The sequence below is a fragment of the Lissotriton vulgaris genome, chromosome 1_1 (genome assembly GCF_964263255.1).
Source record: "Lissotriton vulgaris chromosome 1_1, aLisVul1.2, whole genome shotgun sequence".
NCBI classification, from domain to species: Eukaryota; Metazoa; Chordata; class Amphibia; order Caudata; family Salamandridae; genus Lissotriton; species Lissotriton vulgaris.
The window spans coordinates 1,252,484,698-1,252,504,140 of record NC_141685.1 but is presented as its reverse complement, the minus strand read 5'-3'; positions in this window follow the sequence as shown (position 1 = coordinate 1,252,504,140).

Genomic DNA, 19,443 nt, shown 5'->3' with positions numbered 1-19,443 from the left:
TCGGAGCTTCCGTGTGACATAATGTATGTTTGTACGTCGAATATACAGTCAGTGATACCCCGTACCTTCCATGTTGGCCAAGTTGTGGAACTTTACAGACATAATGACACTCTTACCTTTAAGACCCGGGTGATGTCAGCACCACAAAACGGACATCTGAATCACATGATTTTTCATATACCTCACAACGGAATCATGCCCATAGCTCCGGAATCATGCTTCAGAGCCTTGCGCAGCACTAGTGTACGTCAGGCCAGCCCACTCCGCTTACGGTACCAGGAGAACACAACAACATTACATGGCCCAGATTTCCATTGTAGTGATTTATTAGTTCCAGTTCTAGTTGTCAGAATGGCACACATACTCCCTCATGGCTGGTGTACACCCACACCACACCCATCCAGCACATGAGTCACAACACACGTAGCCCTACCTATAAAAAAGACGGGGCACACGTGCTCTATGCCATTTTAGAGTTGCTCCCATCCCAACCGCTGTGATGGTCCGTCCAACTGGTTTGAAAGCTTCATGTAGGCCCGAACTACCGAACAAGGAGGCCCATTCGTCCAGTTCATCTTGTGCATACCTCATTCGTCGAGTTCATCGAGTGCATACCTCATCTTTTTCCTGTCCTAGCAAAGTGAGAAATTTGCATTATTTTTGTATTTGTCTATACTGTAACTATGAGTACTGTTTTTCTTCTCGTACATCGTTGTGTATTTCTGTGTCGCATTTTTGTGCTGCCCCACGTGCACTATGCTTCCTTGTATGTAATGGTGGTTTAAGGTTTAATCCTAGTTCAGTGGTGGTCCAATCACTTAATCCTCCCTTGACTTTCAAATTTTTTCCTGCGCCACGTGCCTATTCCTGGCCTGTTTTTTCAAACATCATACATGTCTGACGCTGAACTTAATGTAATGTGCTCTCTCCTAATCCTCCTGTGTTTGTAATAGTTGCTGCCTCACATGGCGCTCCCAGGCCTCTATTCTTATAAAACGTGTGTGCATGACTGTAATACTTCTTGCTGCGTCACGTGACCCTCCCAGGCCTCTATTCTTATAAATCGTGCATGCATGACTGTAATACTTCTTTTTGCGTCATGTGGCTTCTGAGGCCTCTATTCTTATAAATAGGGCGTGCTATACCCCGAAGTTAATGTAAGTTTTCTCCCGCTCAGGAAATTGATTCTTGTAAATTTCTGCATCACATTTTTGTGCTGCGCCACGTGCACTGTGCTTCCTTGTATGTAATGGTAGTGTTAGGTTTAATCCTAGTTCTGTGGTGGTCCAATCACTTAATCCTCCCTTGACTTTCATATTTTTTTCCCGCGCCGCGTGCCCGTTCCTGGCCTTTTTTATCAAATATCATGCATGTCTGACGCTGAACTTAATGTAATGTGCTCTCTCTGATTCCTCCCGTGTTTATAATAGTTGTTGCTGCGTCACGTGGCCCTCCCAGGCCTCTATTCTTATAATTCGTACATGCATGACTTTAATACTTATTGCTGCATTACGTGGCCCTCCCAGGCCTCTATTCTTATAAATCATACATGCATGACTGCAATACTTCTTGCTGCGTCACGTGGCTCTCCCAGGTCTCTATTCTTATAAATCGTACCTGCATGTCTGTAATACTTCTTGCTGCGTCACATTGCTCTCCCAAGCCACTATTCTTATAAACCGTGCTTGCCATACCCCGAAGTTAATGTAAGTTTTATCCCGCTCAGAAAATTGATTCTTGTAAATTTCTGTGTCGCATTTTTGTGGTGTGCCATGTGCCCTGTGCTTCCTTGCATGTAATGGTAGTGTAAGGTTTAATCCTACTTTTGTTGTGGGCCAATCACTTAATCAGCCCTTGACTTTCATATTTATTCCTGCGCCGCATGGCAGTTCCTGGCCTGTTTTTTCAAATATCATGCATGTCTGATGCTGAACTTAATGTAATGTGCTCCCTCTTAATCCTCCTGTGATTATAATACTTGTTGCTGCGTCACGTGGCCCTCACAGACCTCTATTATTATCAATCGTGCGTGCCATAACCCCAAAGTTAATGTAAGTTTTCTCCCGCTCAGAAAATTGCTAACTACCTGTAACGCTAGGTATTCTCTGTCCCTCGCTTAAAATTCATGGGCGGATTGAGCTGTGAAGACGGAGTGACACTTGTTTTTTTAATTGTGTATTCACACACCTTTATAGTTCTCTTTATAATTGAATGTGAGCATGTACAATTTTTTCTTTACATCTAACATGCAATTCTCTTCGTCTTTTTTCTTGTTTATCTTTATTTGAAATAGAAATGGATGCCACTAAGTGCCAAGAGCTTCTGGATTATGTAAGCAGTAATCTGTATCCTGATGGTTTCAGTAAAGTCTAGAAGCATGGATTGCGTAGAATTCACCGTTGACGGTAGTATTAATTTATCATTGCAATGTGAAATTTAGAGTACTCCAATGTATATTTTAATCTGCTTATCTATGTGATATGTATTTATACATACATTTACTTGTTGAATACATAGCATCTATTTTTTGCTGTGCTAATTTTCCTGTTTTTGTCATGAAATGTATTTATAAAAATGTTACTTTTTTAAACTTTTTTAAACTTGAATAAATTATATATTTTTAAATGGTAAATATCAGTGATTGAGTTTTATGTTTCCTTTATTACCTTGCATTTGTACTACCAACAGAAAGCGAATATGCAGGCATTATAGCAGAAAAGAACATTAGAAAAGCAAAAGCACACAAAGCAGAATATTGATGTTGTCCAAGAAAAGCATATAGAAAAATAAAAAAAGAGAGTTTCCAAGAAATTTAAGCAGTGCACCTTCAGAGAAGGAGACTTAGTGCTTCTAAAAAATTGCAGTCGAACAACGAGGAAATAAAAAAAATTTGGAGCACAACTTTACTGTTTCCTACTGTATTTCCGAAATGCAAGGAAAGCATGTAAATGTAGTCAATGGTAGCAACATGCCTTTACGTAGAACATAATCTCAAGATGTTGAGGCCTTATAAATCGAGCGTGAAAGGTAATCTATTAAAGGGTACTTTTTTTAAGTAATGGGACATAATATAGATGTGTGGTGTAATGATGTTCCAGTTACCTAGGCATAAATAATAATTCTTCATCAATGTGTGTACTGAAAACCTTTTATTTTAATGTTAGTGTTCAGCAATCTCAGCAACAGTGTCGTCCTGTATATTCCTGGGCAAATATCGATCTTCTGCTTTTCGGATAAATATTCATATCTGTTATGTGACTTTTCAGTGTTACAGGTGCAAAGGAATATTGAAAATTAGTGATTCTTTTAATTAATGTTTGAGAGTAGAATCGAGTAATGTTTAGAAGACTATGACAAATGTAAGATGTTTTTCAAGGGAAGTTTGTTAATTTTGAATATATATTGCATTGATATTCACATTTTCGAATTGTTGTAAGTATAAACGTATGTATTTGGGTTGTAATGTAAAGTTATTCATGATTGTATTTTTAACTCTACGGGTACCTTTTGAGAAAATGGACATTGTTCTTTGCCCGCAAAATACTTGCTGTCATTGGATACTTCTGGTAACTGCAAGTTTTTCAACATTTATCAGTCCGTTTTGAAAGTTATTGTTGGAAAATATGACTGGTTGTAATAGTTTAAAGTGCCTAAATCTTTTTTCAAATAACTTAAAGACTAATATTTTTAAATGGTTAAGTAATGTATTTAGAGTGGACAGCTGTACCATAAAATGTAAACTCTCCATACTAAAAATCCTATTTCTATATTGTTTTTTATAGATGTTGAAACCTTTAACCAAGATTATAATCGTTCATGATTCACTGAGTAACAAAATTCAGACCTATCAAGTTTTTACTAAATTGAAGGTAACTTTCCCTAAAAAAATCTCAGTTATCTCTTTATTATTTCTTATATTGCATAAATATTCTCTTTATGAAATTAAAAAAGCAAAATATTCAACATAACCATTTGTATGTCTCTAAAGGGTTTTCCTATAGCAATTGAAGCGTCCGGACTATGACCAATGTCAGTTAGTCGTAGAATGTAACCAAAAGCAACAGGACAGCTACAATTGTGGTGTTTTTTGCATGCTGGTAATGATACTTTCAATATGTTTTTTTTTTTTAAATCTTAATTTGTTAAAGATACATTACTTTATCTTAATAGCTTACTTCTTTACAATACTCGTAAATAGCAAAGAGGGTTTTTAGGAATGACATTTGTGAACATCTACCGAATGTATCTATAGTGTCCGTCGGAAGCATATTGCTATTCGCATATGATTTTGTCTGACCACTATTATGGTCCTAACACGGTTGATCTGAAACCTATTATTGCTTTTCAACCCCAATCCTATTGCGAACAATTGTTTTTATGTAAATTAAAATTCAGGTTGGATATTTGTACAACATGTACATTTATAACTCTCTTTTCAGTTTGCACAATGTTACAACTGCCAGTTGCCCAGATTATTATTAATGAAATATTTCTGGAGAATTATCAATTGAAAATTGCAATGGACCTAATGGAGCCATAAGGTTTGACTTTAACATTTCAATGACAAAAAAGGTGTAATACTCTAGTGATGTCAGGAAGATTTGATTATTTGGTATTTTGTTTTGTCATATACATTTTTTTAGAAAAAGGCATAACTTTAAATTTTAACATAGTACAGGGAGACATTTTCATTATGTTTGTGAATTTTCAATTATGTTTGTTGTCTAGCCATTACAATGTCTTTGGAACAGTTGTGACTGACTCATTTCCTTCCTTTGAAAACACTGGGAAACATGTACAATATATAGCAAATTACATTTTCAATGGTTAGCATTGCTGTTATGATACGCTTATGTACATCTTTTTTACATTTAGACTCTGTTGAAAAGTATTGTGGTGTCTGCAACCAAAAAGCTTCAGCAATATATACGGAAAACTTTATGGTAAGGGTCTTTTCTGAGTTGCATCAGCCATGTTGGTTCATTGGCTATGGACCCTTCCTAGTAATGGACTCAACACCACTTTGCCACTGACTGAGGACAGTTCACTATGTTTACTAGGTAAATAAGTGTAAGTTAGCATAAGAAAAAGCTATTGACCTTTATACAATGCAAATAGAGTAACAAATTAATTTTCACTTTCTTCCCAACAGGCACAATGTTTAGAATGCTGCCGATGGGTCCACCTTGAATGTATCAATACTAATGCAAGATCTTAGTTACCTCTTTCATGTTACAAATTCAACACATGTATGTATTAGGAAAGTAAAGATGTGATCACATGCCAGCTGTAGAATTACATGTTCTGCATACTCCAGCCATCTAGTGTTGTGTCTGGATTATCATAAGTAGTATTTATTTGAAGAAGTCTTTCAAGTTGAGAGTAAGGTCACTCCTCTTCTTTTTTATTCTGTGTGGGCATCGACTCCATTGTTTCTATTCACACACAAGTTTGGATAATGGAGTAAGTCTGTGTAAGATAGAGTTGTTAATGCGTATGTGAAATAAATAATAACATGAAACAACCACAGGTGTAGACAGGGTAGGCAGGTGGACACATGTTAATGAATAGCTGAACATTCCAACAATACATGCTGACACTAATAATATCCCAGATATTAACCCTGTTTGCAGTTTCTTACATATGTCAACAGCCAGAAGCAGAAATGTTAAGAAGTTTGCAAAAACCGAGCTGTACAACGACTAAATTGTCATAGTTATTTGATTTGATCAAATTTGATTTTCAAAAATTACTGGTTGTCCTTTTACAGGAGTAAATTGTAGTAGATCTCCAAAAACTATGACGTGTTTTCCTCCAAATAACACGTCGTACTCTGTTTTAAGAATTTGCTGCATTCTTAAATGCACAAATGCAAGCATTAAGTTTGATACCATGCTTACCTCATAAATAATGAGAAGTTTCATTTTCTTCAAGACTCTTGAAACTTCACAACAAGCTTCTCTAGATTGCTTGTAGTATTCAAATTTGTTTTCATGCTCTACTGGTAGCATTAGTAAATGATGTAAAATAATTCCTTTAATAATATGTGCTGCCAATCCAGTTACTATTGTAGATGGGGTAAGGTGAATATTCAACATTGTTTAGCACTGCATTTTAGTAGAACAGCCTGAGTCATTTTCCATAGTCATAAGCAGTGACTGGTTTCGAGTTTTATGAAAACTAAAGAACAGGATATCTTTATAAGGAATTATATTTTTATAACCGTATAAACTACTAAAACTCTACTGTTGGAATATTATTAAACAACTGTATTTACATAATATTTTTTGGGGGTCATAATAGTTGGTAAACCTACTTCTGTATTATGTACTAAGAAAACTGTTAAAGTGAGGTTTTTATGTTTCTGTGCTAGAACCTAGAACATAACAGATTTGTTATGGATAAAGAGGTCAATATTATAGTGTAATTGATCTACAAAATCAATCTATAACAGGCAGCGAGACTAATTCAGAGCACATCAGTACTGTAGATGTCATCTGTGAATTTGAAAATGAAAACAATGATGCTGATTTTTTGGAAGCAGTGGATGACATAGAGATACTGGAAGCTATAAACTCTAAAATGGCAAACCAGCCGACATTATTAGACAACTGTATTTACATGTGAAAACTCTTCATCCCCACAACTAACTGAGAGCTGCATGCGATAGGCTGTGGAAAGACCCTCCACCAGCTGTAGTCAGGACTTCCACAGCACCTGGACTTCCGTCCCGATTTTGCAGACCTTATTATTTCATGCAATAATACATTTTTGGTAACTACTTCCCCAACAAGGCAGTGGGTAATTTGCACGTCTGCTGCCTTCGTTGGATGTGGTTGCCAATTCTTATTCTAATTCTAATTCAAATTACAGGCCCTTGATAGAGCCCAATAATATTGATACCATGGTAGCCACAAAAAGTAGCATCAAAAGTTGGTAGCAGAGACATATGAACATTTCCTCGTCTTCAGGGGAACATGCGATCATCCCAAGGCTATCTATAGAATGTATTTTGTATGTATTTTAATGAAACAAACACTTTTCCATTGTAACACACACACACCCACACACCTACATTTAAAAATGTCTAATTTTATTAAAAAAGGCAGCACAGTTATCGGGCGTTTTCTTGGCAATGGCCAAGGCGTCTCCCAACGTTAGAGGATACTTTATTTTTTCTTTCAAGTTGTCAAATTTCTCAAATCTTCTTTCATATACAGAGCCACTTTAATTCTTCTTCCAAGTTAAGCGACAGGAAATGTCAACTTGCTCATTCCAATTGCAGGGCCTTGTAGGAGCCCTGTGTTGTTTTTTGTAACTACGTCACGGAGTCGGGAGTGTGTAGTTTGCACTTCTGCAGACTTTCTTGCATGTGGCTGACGTTTCTCAGGCTCCCTCTACGGACTCATACTTTACAATTCCTTTTTACCTTATTTAGCATTCGTGTAGAATGAAAAGCTTAACAAAGCCACTTTAATTCTTCTTCAAAGTTGCTAAGCAACATGAAATGTCAACTTGCTCATTCCAATTACAGGGCCTCATAAGAGCCCTGTGTTGTTATTTTTTGTAACTATGTCATCGACTCGGTAGTGTGTAGTTTGCGCTTCTGCAGCCTTCCTTCATGTGGCTGACGTTTCTCAGGCTCCCTCTACAGCTCATACTTTACAATTCCTTTTTACCTAATTTAGCATTCGTGTAGAATGAAAAGCTTAACAAATCCACTTTCATTCTTCTTCAAAGTTGCTAAGCAACATGAAATGTCAACTTGCTCATTCAAATTACAGGGCCTTGTAAGAGCCCTGTGTTGTTATTTTTTGTAACTACATCACTGAGTCGGGAGTGTGTAGTTTGCGCTTCTACAGCCTTCCTTGCATAAGGCTGACCAACTTTAATTCTTCTACCAAGTTGTCAACTTGCTCAAATCGTCTTTCATATTTCACCATGGTAGGCACAGAAATCAGCATTGAAAGTTGATAGTGAAGACATTTGAACGTTTTGTTCTCTTGAGGGGGACGTGCGATCGTCCTGAGGTTATGTAGAGTTTGATTTTTGTATGTATGCCTTCAACGCCGAACGTCGAGCTGACAACGGCGGGGGACTTCTACCCCTCAACGCTGATTGACTAGTACGTCCCATGTTGGACACATCTGTGTAATAGGCTGGAAATCCAAACATTCTACAAGAAACACAGAATTTATTTTTTATTCCAAGATGTCAACTTGCTCAAATCTTCCTTCATATACAGAGCCACTTTAATTCTTCTTCCAAGTTAAGTTATCAAATTCCACTGTAAGGAGGTGTCTGTGCGCTGTTTTTCTTCCAAAGTAGTATATCCCATGCACTCCCACTGCATACCAGTAAGTTCTCAATATTGTGTACCTAGACTATTGCACCCCATTGACTCACAGATTCAAAGAGGGTGCACTACGTGTCGAAGCAGGCTTTTAAGTCGTTATTAACGCCACGCTTCATCATTGTAGGTCTTTAGATTCTGTTGAAAACTTTGCAAGAAACCACTTTCATTTTTCCCCTTATTCAGCATCCACACAAGGCAGTGGTTGCTTTGCGCGTCTGTTGCCTTCGTTGGATGTGGTTGCCAATTCTTATTCTAATTCTAATTACAGGCCCTCAATACACCCCAGTATTGTTGTTTTTGGCCACTACATCCCTGACAAGGCAGTGGTAATTTGCGTATCTGCTGCCTTCGTTGGATGTGGTTGCCAATTATAATTCCAATTACAGGCCCTCGATAGAGTCCAGTATTGTTGTTTTTGGCAACTACGTCCCTGACAAGGCAGGGGGTAATTTGCGCGACTGCTGCCTTCGTTGGATGTGGTTGCCAATTCTAATTCTAAATCTAATGACAGGCCCTTGATAGAGCAGAGTATTGTTGTTTTTGGTAACTACTTCCCCGACTAGGCAGTGGGTAATTTGCGCGTCTGCTGCCTTGCTGTCTTCGTTGGATGTGCTTGCCAATTCTAATTACAATTACAGGCTCTCAATAGAGCCCAGTAATGTTGATTTTGGTAACTACTTCCCCGACAAGGCAGTGGGTAATTTGCACGTCTGCTGCCTTCGTTGGATGTGGTTGGCAATTCTTATTTTAATTCTAATTCCAAGCCCTCGATAGAGCGCAACAATAGCTCAACATTCCAAGAATAGATGCTGACACTAATGTCCCAGATATTGACACTGTTTCCAGTTTCTTACATAAGTCAACAGCCCGAAGCTGATATTTTAAGAAGTTTGCAAAAACCGAGCTGAACAACGACCAAATTGTTGTACTTCCTCAATTTGATCAAATTTGATTTTCAAAATTCAATACCATCTCTATTTAAATAATTAATGAAATCAAAAACTACCCATTGCTCCATTTACTAAACCTTTTCCCACATTCAAATTACGTCGTAAAATTACCCGACAGTTTATACATGCACATAGATTCTTTTCTAAACCAGCAGTTTTAGATATCGATTTCTCTAAAGAATCCAATTTCCTCTTCAACTTTTCTATCAAAATAACAGTGATTCCTTTGTGCTCTGCATTATCAATAGCTTCCAATTTTATAATTTCTTATTTGCCATGTTCAGTCACTTTTCCAATTCTAATATCTTAAAGATATTCCATAATCAGCATCATTTGCCTGTTGCATATTTGTAATACGTTTCTTATATTCAAAATATGACCAAATGTTAACATTACCAATGCTACCCAATGACTTTTTGGTATCTTCATGTTCAAGACTTTTAAATATTGTTGTCCTTTTACTAAGTTGTAGTAGATCTCCAAATCTAGAAAATATTGAATACAAGACAACTTGCGAGTTGTGTTCTTTGGATCCAGTTAATGTATGCAGGTTTTTCAATCATAAATTTGAACCTATTATGTGTTTTATCTGTAATAAAAACATCCTCCTCTTGGAGAAGTTATGGATTTCTTTTGGAGAAAGGAGTATCAAGAAAGATGTGCTCCTCATATACATATGCAAATATGGATCAAAGATGCCCCCAAATTCGGAACAGATTCGGATGATACTGTTTTGTCTTTTATTGAAGAATATGCTACATATGCTATACCCAAAAGCACAGAAGAAAACAACTTAAGACAACAAGTCTTACAATTTCAAAGCCATCGTTGTGGGAAATACTTTTGTCGAAAGTACAAGTCAAAGGAAAATTTTTATACCAAATGTCGTTTTAGTTTTCCACGTCCTATAATATCCAAAGGAAGAGTAAACAGTTTTATGTCAGCTATGCGACATACCTTGACAAGAAAATGTTCAAAGAATACCTATAATTTGAGAAGAAGTGAAGAGTCAAAATATATAAATGATTATAATCCAGTTATTCTGTCCATTGGGAATGCTAACATGGATATTCAATACGTTGCGGACAATTCCATTGCTGTTGCTCGATATGTAATATCCTACATAACAAAATCAGAAAAGACGGAATTGAAGGAAATGTGGGAAGAGATTTTCCACAAGAAGAGTCTAAGTAAGAAATTATACAGTTACAGTTTAAAGATGCTATCTTATCAAGAAATTGGAGCGTGTGAATACTTAGATCGCTTATCATCTGCAAGTCAATAGTCCAAATCTAGAAGAATCATTTGGGTAATTCTAGATCTTGCTGCAACTTGAAATCAAAGCACACTTCGCAGTCGTTGTTACAATGGCCGCGCATCATCGCAGAATGCACAAACGTAGAGCTTTGTATTTTTTTGAGGGGGGGTTGACACCAATTTGTGAATAACTAAATATTGAGCAAAAACAAATATATGACCAAGTGAGAGAACAGATTGACCATGGATTACTTCATGAAAAGAAAGAGTGTTCATGCGTGTCATTTCAACCTATCCGAATGTTTGTGACTGGACAAGCTGGAACAAGAAAAAGTTTCTCAATTAAAGTAATCACCAGTTATCTACAGGTAACAATTGAGTCAAATTTGTCTTGTGTTGTCACTGCTCCAACTTGGTTGGCAGCAGACAACATTAAAAGAATTACTTTACATTGTTTACCAATGCTACCTGTACACCATGAAAACAAATTAGAATACCACAAGCTATCTGGAGAAACTTCTTGTAAAGTTTCAAGAGTCTTGAAGAAAATGAAACTTCTCATTATTGATGAGGTAAGCATGGTATCAAACTTAATGCTTGCCTTTGTGCATTATTATCTGCACATCTTAACTATAATTGTAAAAAATATTCATTTGGAACTGCCAGCATAGTAAAACATGTGAAGACTCTTCTTTCCCACAAATATGCAAGAGCTCCATGCAACAGGCTGCGGGAAGACCCTCCACCAGCTGTAGCCAGCACTTCCACAGCACCATCAACTCCGCATCCGGACATCCATCCCAATTTTGCAGACCTTATTATTTCATGCAATAATAATTTTTTGGTAACTACTTCCTGAGAAGGCAGTGGGTAATTTGCGCATCTGCTGTCTTTGTTGGATGTGGTTGCCAATTCTTATTCTAATTCCAATTACAGGCCCTCGATAGTGCAGTATTGTTCTTTTTGGTAACTATGTCCCCGACAAGGCAGTGGGTAATTTGCACGTCTGCTGCCTTCGTTGAATGTGGTTGCCAATTCTTATTCTAATTCCAAACCCTCGAAAGAGTCCAATATTGTTGTTTTTGGTACCTACTTCCCTGACAAGGCAGTGGGTAATTTGCACGTCTGCTGCCTTTGCTGGATGTGGTTGCCAATTCTTATTCTTATTCTCATTTCAATTACAGGCCCTCAATAGAGCCCAGAATTGTTGTTTTTGGTAACTACATCTGCTGCCTTCCTTGGATGTAGTTGCCATTTCCCAGGCTCCCACTGTGGACTCCAACTCACACTCTGTGTAATGCACTGGAAAACCAAACATCCAAAAGACCTTAGTTGAATGTGGTTGCCAATTGCAATTAAATTACAGGCCGTAAATCATCATTTTCTTGTAGCATATTTGTAATAAGTTCCATATATTCAAAATATGAGCAAATGTTAACATTTCCAATGCTACCCAAAGACTTTCTGGTATACTCATGCGCAAGTGTTTTAAATACTGGTTGCCCTTTTACAGGAGTAAGTTGTAGTAGATCTCCAAATCTAGAACAATCATTTGGGTGAGTCTAGGTACTTAAATCTGAACAAGAAATTGAATATTTATGTGAAAAAGAGCCAGAAGTACAGATATTGTGAAAACAAATATGTTAGAAACATATTATCAAAATAGAAGTCATCATCTTGAGAACATTTCTCTCTATGAAGTGCTGGAAAACTATACTTTTAAACGGAATATTACAGAAAACATAAAAAATGGTATATATGCTGCGATTGGTTCTGAAGGATGTTTGGTGAAACAAAGAAAAGGACATTTGATTAATCACCAAAAAATGAATTGCGATACTCCTGACGAAAGGGAATTTTACTATTTAGTTATTTTGTAACTCTTTAAGGTGAGGCGTTCAGAATAGGAATTACTTGGAGATTTTCAGAGCTACGAAGATTTGGTCAACGCATCTAAATATACTATAGAATGCCCTGTTTTTCCTAATTATTTGGAACTGCCAGCATGGTAAAACATGTGAAGAATCTTCATCCCACAATTATGCGAGAGTTGCATGTGACAAGCTGCAGGAAGACCCTCCACCAGCTGGGGCTGAGGGATCCTAAGAGCCCCCACACACATATACATTTACATTTACTGCAAGGGAGCTGTACGCCCCACACATATATTTTAAAAAAGCCCCGGAGGTGGCGATCCCCGGGGCTAGGGGGCCCCTTTGGACCCCCATTATAATAAACTACATTGACCCCGAGACTTGGCCCCCCTGGGGGCTAAATAGCACTAAAGCAGGCTTCTGGTTTTCTTTTTTTTTTCAACGTAATACGCGTATCGTACGGGCATCCCGCAATCTAAAAAAAGAAATATTAATTTTTGGGGGGCATTGGGGTCCTTGTGAGACTCCCTGAGGAGGCCTAGGGAGTCAGGGTGTTTCTACCCTGCCCCCTTTGTGTCTCTTGTGCACTTGTTTTTCAGTTTTCTTGTGCCTCGGTTATCGATTTGGTAATTGCCAATCTTTTTTTTTTTTGACGTTTCGACGTTTCCATGTTTTCACACGCCCACCAAGTTTCATGAGCCAGCCCTCACGCTCCGGGTTGAAGAAGGTGTGTGTCAGGTCATTGCCATCATCCTCTGGGATCTTAAATGGCTCATTCTTGATGCTGTCATAGAGTTTCATCAGGAGGTCCTCAGGAAGGTCCCCACCTTCATTGATGCCTCGGTTCATGGCCACAAATCGATGCAGTGGGGGCTTGTCACGGACGTTGGGGTTATGAAGGCTCGTGTTCAACATTATAATGGAGAAAGAGAGAACATAGCAGGTATCGCCATCAGCCCCGGGGCCGCTGACATCACCGAAGATGCCGCGCTGGGATTGGACCGCCGCAATCATCCCTGGTGGCCCATAGGAATGAATGTCAATTACCGAATTGGTAAATACCGATTCGTTAAAAGGGGGAAAACATTGAAGGGTGGCAGGCAGGTTGTCACTTTGACACACTGTTGCACCCCTCAATTGTGTATGGGTGCACATGTTGCAGACATACATGCTCTAAGGGCATTTTTTGGGGTGTTTTCGTTATTTACCACCACCTTGTAGTTGGTGGTAAATAACGAATCCTAACATGGGATAAGCACTCATTTAAGTGCTCCCTACATTAGGAATTCGGTAATTTACTGTATCGGTATTTAAGAAATCAGTAATTTACCGATTCCTTAAATTACCGATTCAGTAAATTACCGAATCGTTAATTTCGGCCCCTACATCAGAAAAGCCTATTAATTTCGCCCGTTACCGACCGGTAATAGCCTTCCTACATCTGGCCCAAAATCTTTTTTCCATAATTTGCTGTTGCAAACCTTCAAGAAAAAAAACAACATTGACCACTACATTAGCATAGCAGTTGACACCTGAACTATTTTCGAACTGATAACCAACAATCTCTTCAACAGTGTCCTTTTTCTTTTTGCTTCCAATCACAACATTATCTTGTTTTTTTTCCTTCTATATACCTACACTACAGATGTTCTCATACCTTCTTTTTCGACCTATCACACGCTTTTCAAATACAGGATATTGACCTAAATTGGGAGCATACACTCTTCTTAACCTATTATACACTTTTACATAGTGTGCATCTGCAGTAACCTTTGTGTCATCAAAATCAATCAAAAACAAACCAGATAAAGTTCTGACTTGCGACAAAGCAACATATCCCATACCCTCTTTAAACACTGTACTTCCAATGTTCACCAAAGCACTGTCTACACTTAAACCTTGAGATTTATGAATAGTCACTGCATATGCCAGAGAAACTGGAAACTGTTTTCTACGGACATATAAATCTTTAACAAGCAAAAAACGAACAGAACAACGACCAATTTGTTTCACTTTTTCTATCTGATCAAATTAGATTTTTAAAAACTCAATACTTTATACTAATCTTTATTTGGATAATTAACACAATCCACAACTTTACCCATTGCTCCATTCACTAAACCTTTTTCTACATCCAATTTACGCCTTAAAATCACCCAACAGTTTCTACATGCATATAGATTATTTTCTAAACCAGCAGTTTTAGATATCGATTTTTCTAAAGAATCCAATTTGTCTTCATTTTTTCTGTCTAGATAATAGTGATTCCTTCATGCTCTATTTTATCAATAGCTTCCATTTTTATTACTTCTACATTTTCCAGTTTTAAAAGCTGTTCATTGAATATAGAACACTCACACAGTGTTGGCATTAAGCAGATTACAGATTTGTTTTCTGCAATTTTCATATATATTTTCTCAGGAGCTATATTTTTATTTGGAATCAAATTGGAAAGTAACCGACTCTGCAAAGCTTGTTTGCCATGTTCTGTCAGTACTCCAATTCTAATACCTTGAAGAATAGTTCCAACACTTTCCAGACTCTTTCTGGTGTCTTCATGTGCAAGTGTGTTAAATGCTGGTTGTCTTTTTACAGGAGTATGTTGCATTAGATCTCCAAAAACAATGACATGTTTTCCTCCAAATAACATGTCGTACTTTGTTTCGAGAATTTGCTGCATTCTTGAATGCACAAAAGCAAGCATTAAGTTTGAGACCATGCTTACCTCATCAATGATCAGAAGTTTCATTTTCTTCAGCACTCTTGAAACTTCACAACAAGCTTCTCCAGATAGCTTGTGATATTCCAATTTGTTTTCATGCTCCACAGGTAGCATCAATAAACAATGTAATGTAATTCCTTTAATGTTGTGTGCTGCCAATCCAGTTGGAGCAGTTACAACACAAGACAAATGTGACTCAGTTGTTTTCTGTACATAACTGGTGATTACTTTAATTAAGAAACTTTTTCCTGTTCCAGCTTGTCCACTCACATACATTTGAATAGGTTGGAATGATGTGCATGTGCATTCTTTCTTTTCATGAAGAAATTCATGGTCAACATATTGTCTCACTTGCTGATATATTTCTTTCTGTTCAACATTTATTTGTTCTTCCACGTTTGCTAAGTCTGTTACATCTTTTTGAGCTTGATGCATTGCTGTTTCCACTTCATTCATTGCTGCTTCATTTTCAACAATTGGTTGTCCTAGTGGATCTTGACTCAGCGCAGCAGAACTTTGACTGTTTTGAGAACTGTCTCTAGCAATCTCAGCTGCAATAGTAGCTTCTTGATCAATTTCATTGTTCAACATTTTGACATAATTTGCAAAAACAGTACATTCTATGTCATCTTTACAAGCGTTGAAGGAATAGGTCTAAAAATCTCCAAGTAATTCCAATTCTGAACGCCACGGTTTGAACAGTTGCAAAAGAGCTAAATAGTAACATTTCCTTTTATCAGCAGTGTGGCAACTCAGCTTCCTGTGATTAATCAAATTTCCTTTCATTCGTTTTATGAAACATCCTTTCGGAACCAATCACTCCATATTTTCCATCATTGATGTTCTGTGTTTTTTCTGCTAAATATTCAATTTCTTGAACAGATTTCAGTACCCGATTTCGCATTGCTGCAAGACCTAGACTCACCCAAATGATTCTTCTAGATTTGGAGTATAGACTTGCTGATGATAACCGATCTGAGCATTCATATCTCTAATTTCTCGATGCAATAACATCTTCAAACTGAAACTGTATAATTTCCTACTTAGAGTATTCTCGTGAGAAATATCTTCCCACATTTCTTTTAATTCTGTCTTTTCTGATTTTGTAATAGAAGATGTTACATATCGAGCAACAGCAATGGAATTGTCCGCAACTTACTGAATATCCATGTTAGCATTCCACATGGACAAAATGACTGGGTTGTAGTCATTTATGTATTTTGACTCTTCATTTATTCTTAAGTTGTAGGTATTTTTTGGAGACTTTCTTGTGATAGTATGTCGCAAAGATGACATAAAACTATTATATCTTCCATTCGATATTACAGGACGTGGAAATCCAAAACAATATTTGGTGTAGAACTTGTCCTTAGATTTGTACTTTCATCAACAGTATTTTCCACATCGGTGGCTTTGGAATCGTAAGACTTGTGCTCTTAAGTTGTTTTCTTCTGTGCTTTTGGGTACAGCACATGTTGCATATTTCAATAAAACTCAAAACAGTATCATCCACATCTGTTCCAAATTTGGGAGCGTCCTTAATTCATAACAGCATATGTATATGAGGAGCACCTCTTGCTTGATACTTCTTTCTCCAAAAGAAATCCACAAATTCATCAAGAGGAGGATTTTTTTATTGCTAATAAAAGACATCATAGCCTCAAATCTATGATTGAAATAACTGCATACATTAACAGGATCCAAAGAGCACAATTCTCCAGGTGTCTTGTTTTCAATGTTTTTTTACATTCGAATTTGCCTCTTGAAGAAATTCTAGTAAATCATCCCAAGCGTTCTCAGCACAGCTCAGGGTAAGGAACCATGTTAGAGTTCCCAAGTTCCGTAGCATACATTTTAGTCTATGACGACGGTACCAATATTCTTTAGTCTCACGCTGGAATGCCAATAAATTAATGAGCTGAGATTCTAGACGATCATCTCTCTGGTGCACTTTATCCATAAAATCTTTTGCAGATACATTTTGCAAATGTATTCCAGATTTTAGAATATGGTTGACTGCATATGAGACAACTCACTTCCAAGCAAAAGATGAAATATATAAGGGATACATTGTTGACATCTTTGATCTTCTACATATACACTTGTTGTCCGATATTCAGATGCAGGAATGTGCACAGGACGTTCATCATATCGTCCTACTTTTCCAGTTGGGAAAAACTGTGGAAAACAACGAGCTTCCAAGCTCTCTTCCCATACACTCATGGGACTTCCTTTTGCCTTTTTCATTTGGAACAAATCAAATGTGTTTCCCATCACTTCTGTTGAATGAAGTGAATGCACACTATAATGTTCATAGATTTCTTCACATCTTAACATGTCCAATTTTTCAATTTGTCCACTTGACGTTTCAGTATCTTCTTCTAAAAGTATTTCTTCTTCTCCTATATAAACATTCTTATAGTATGTATTGTTTTTTATCAAATACAATGTTGCCTTTTGCACTTTCCTAATATCCACTAACTCTTGCCAAATTTTCTTTTTCTTAGTTGGCACACCATTAACAAGAATAACTAGAGCTTCACTTTCTACACTGTCTACACCAATAGTTTCAATATTTTTCTTTAAATCTAACGGTAAATACACCACTCTTCCTTTTAATCCTCTCTGTAAATCTGAAGAAGACAATTTACCTGTTATAGGCTTCATACCAACAAAAGCCTGAAACGGGTGCACACACTGAATGAGAATAGAATCATAGGTATTGAGATCTGTCAGTTGTGGAGGAATAGCAACTAACTCTAAATTACTATGCACAGCTCTAGCAGTCATTCTATTCTCATCTAACTTGTTATAACACTATTTACAAATACGCTGATCAGAACCCAAATCAAAACAATTCTTGTAGGAAGGTGGCTACCTGACTATGGTTACCCCAGATTTTTTGCCTTGTGTTTAGCTGGTTTTCGACTTAGTTGGCCTGGTTCCCTGCTAATCAGGGCCCAAGGCTATCTGCTCTCTCTGTAAAATGGATTCCATGTACCCTAGGTGCATAACTAGATTGGCTTGGGTCACCTTATCAGCCCCTGAGAATCCAGCTCCGGGTTTTCACGCTGAGAGGACGCGAGGAGGACGCCGGCTGCACCAGACCTCGGTCCCGCGGCAGCTTTTGCAACCGCATTCTGTCTGTGGCCCCCCTTATCTGCGCAGAGAACTGCAGGGGTGTCAGGCGCGGGAGAGCAGGCACCAGAGGCGGCGAGGCGGTTCAGCAGGAGCTCTATGACCCGCGATCTACAGTCCGCAGCGCACATACCACACTCCACGACGGTGTTTGAGGTGGCGGCGGGCAGGCAGCAGAAAACAGCAGAAGCGGTGCAGTGCGGTGTGGCCATCTCTGGAGCACCACGATCCCTCTACCCAGCACAGTACCGCTGCAAATATACAGGACGCGAGCAGAGAGCAGCAGCCTGGAGCAGCCTGCATCTGTAGCAGGCCAGGAGTTCAGAGAAGGGCGAGTGGGTGACTGGCAGGGAGAGGCTGTGGCCGGCCGCCACCATTACCGGCCGCACATAGGAAGGGACGCCCTCACCCCTCCCTGGCCCCCCTGGCCCTCCCTGTCCGGCCCCCCCTTTCAATCGGGGCTCCAGCTCTTGGAGACTGCCAGCCCCTCGCACTTCTTGCACCTCTGTGTTACGGCAGGGGTAGGAGCCTCAATTGAGCCACAAGCCAAGGCGCGGCAGAGCGATATCTGAGGGCAGTGAGATCGAGCAGAGCTGAGCAACTCCCCTGCTGCTGCTGAAACCTCAACTTGGCAAACCAAATCCTAATTTACCGAGGATATTCTGAAAACAATTAGTGGCTGTGCGCTCACGGATACTTGGGGACACCTGAGGATAGCAGAGGATAATAGAGGAGGTGCTGGTGAATGAAGAGAACGGAGAACGGGGAAAGTTGATCGGAGGACGGCACTCAGGACATAGCAGGTTTCACGGCGTAAGGTGCGTAAGGTGAGGCCACTTGACCAACTGATTAATTGACTAACTGACTTACTGATTGTCATTTTTGTGTGTGCCCCTACAAACCTATAGCCCCCTCCGGTCTTGAGGACGACTTTCTGCTTCTCTTTACTTCCTTCTGTCACTGTCACCTGGTCCACCAGACTCTACTACATCCCGGGAACGCCTCCCCCTCTCTTGACCTGTAAGGAGGTGCGCCCAGAGAGGCTCACTGAGAGCGGGAGTTAGACATCAATTTTGAAAAAAAACGTGACATTAGGAACATTTTGCGGCCACAGCAGACAGCAGACAGCCTAGGCAGCCATATTAA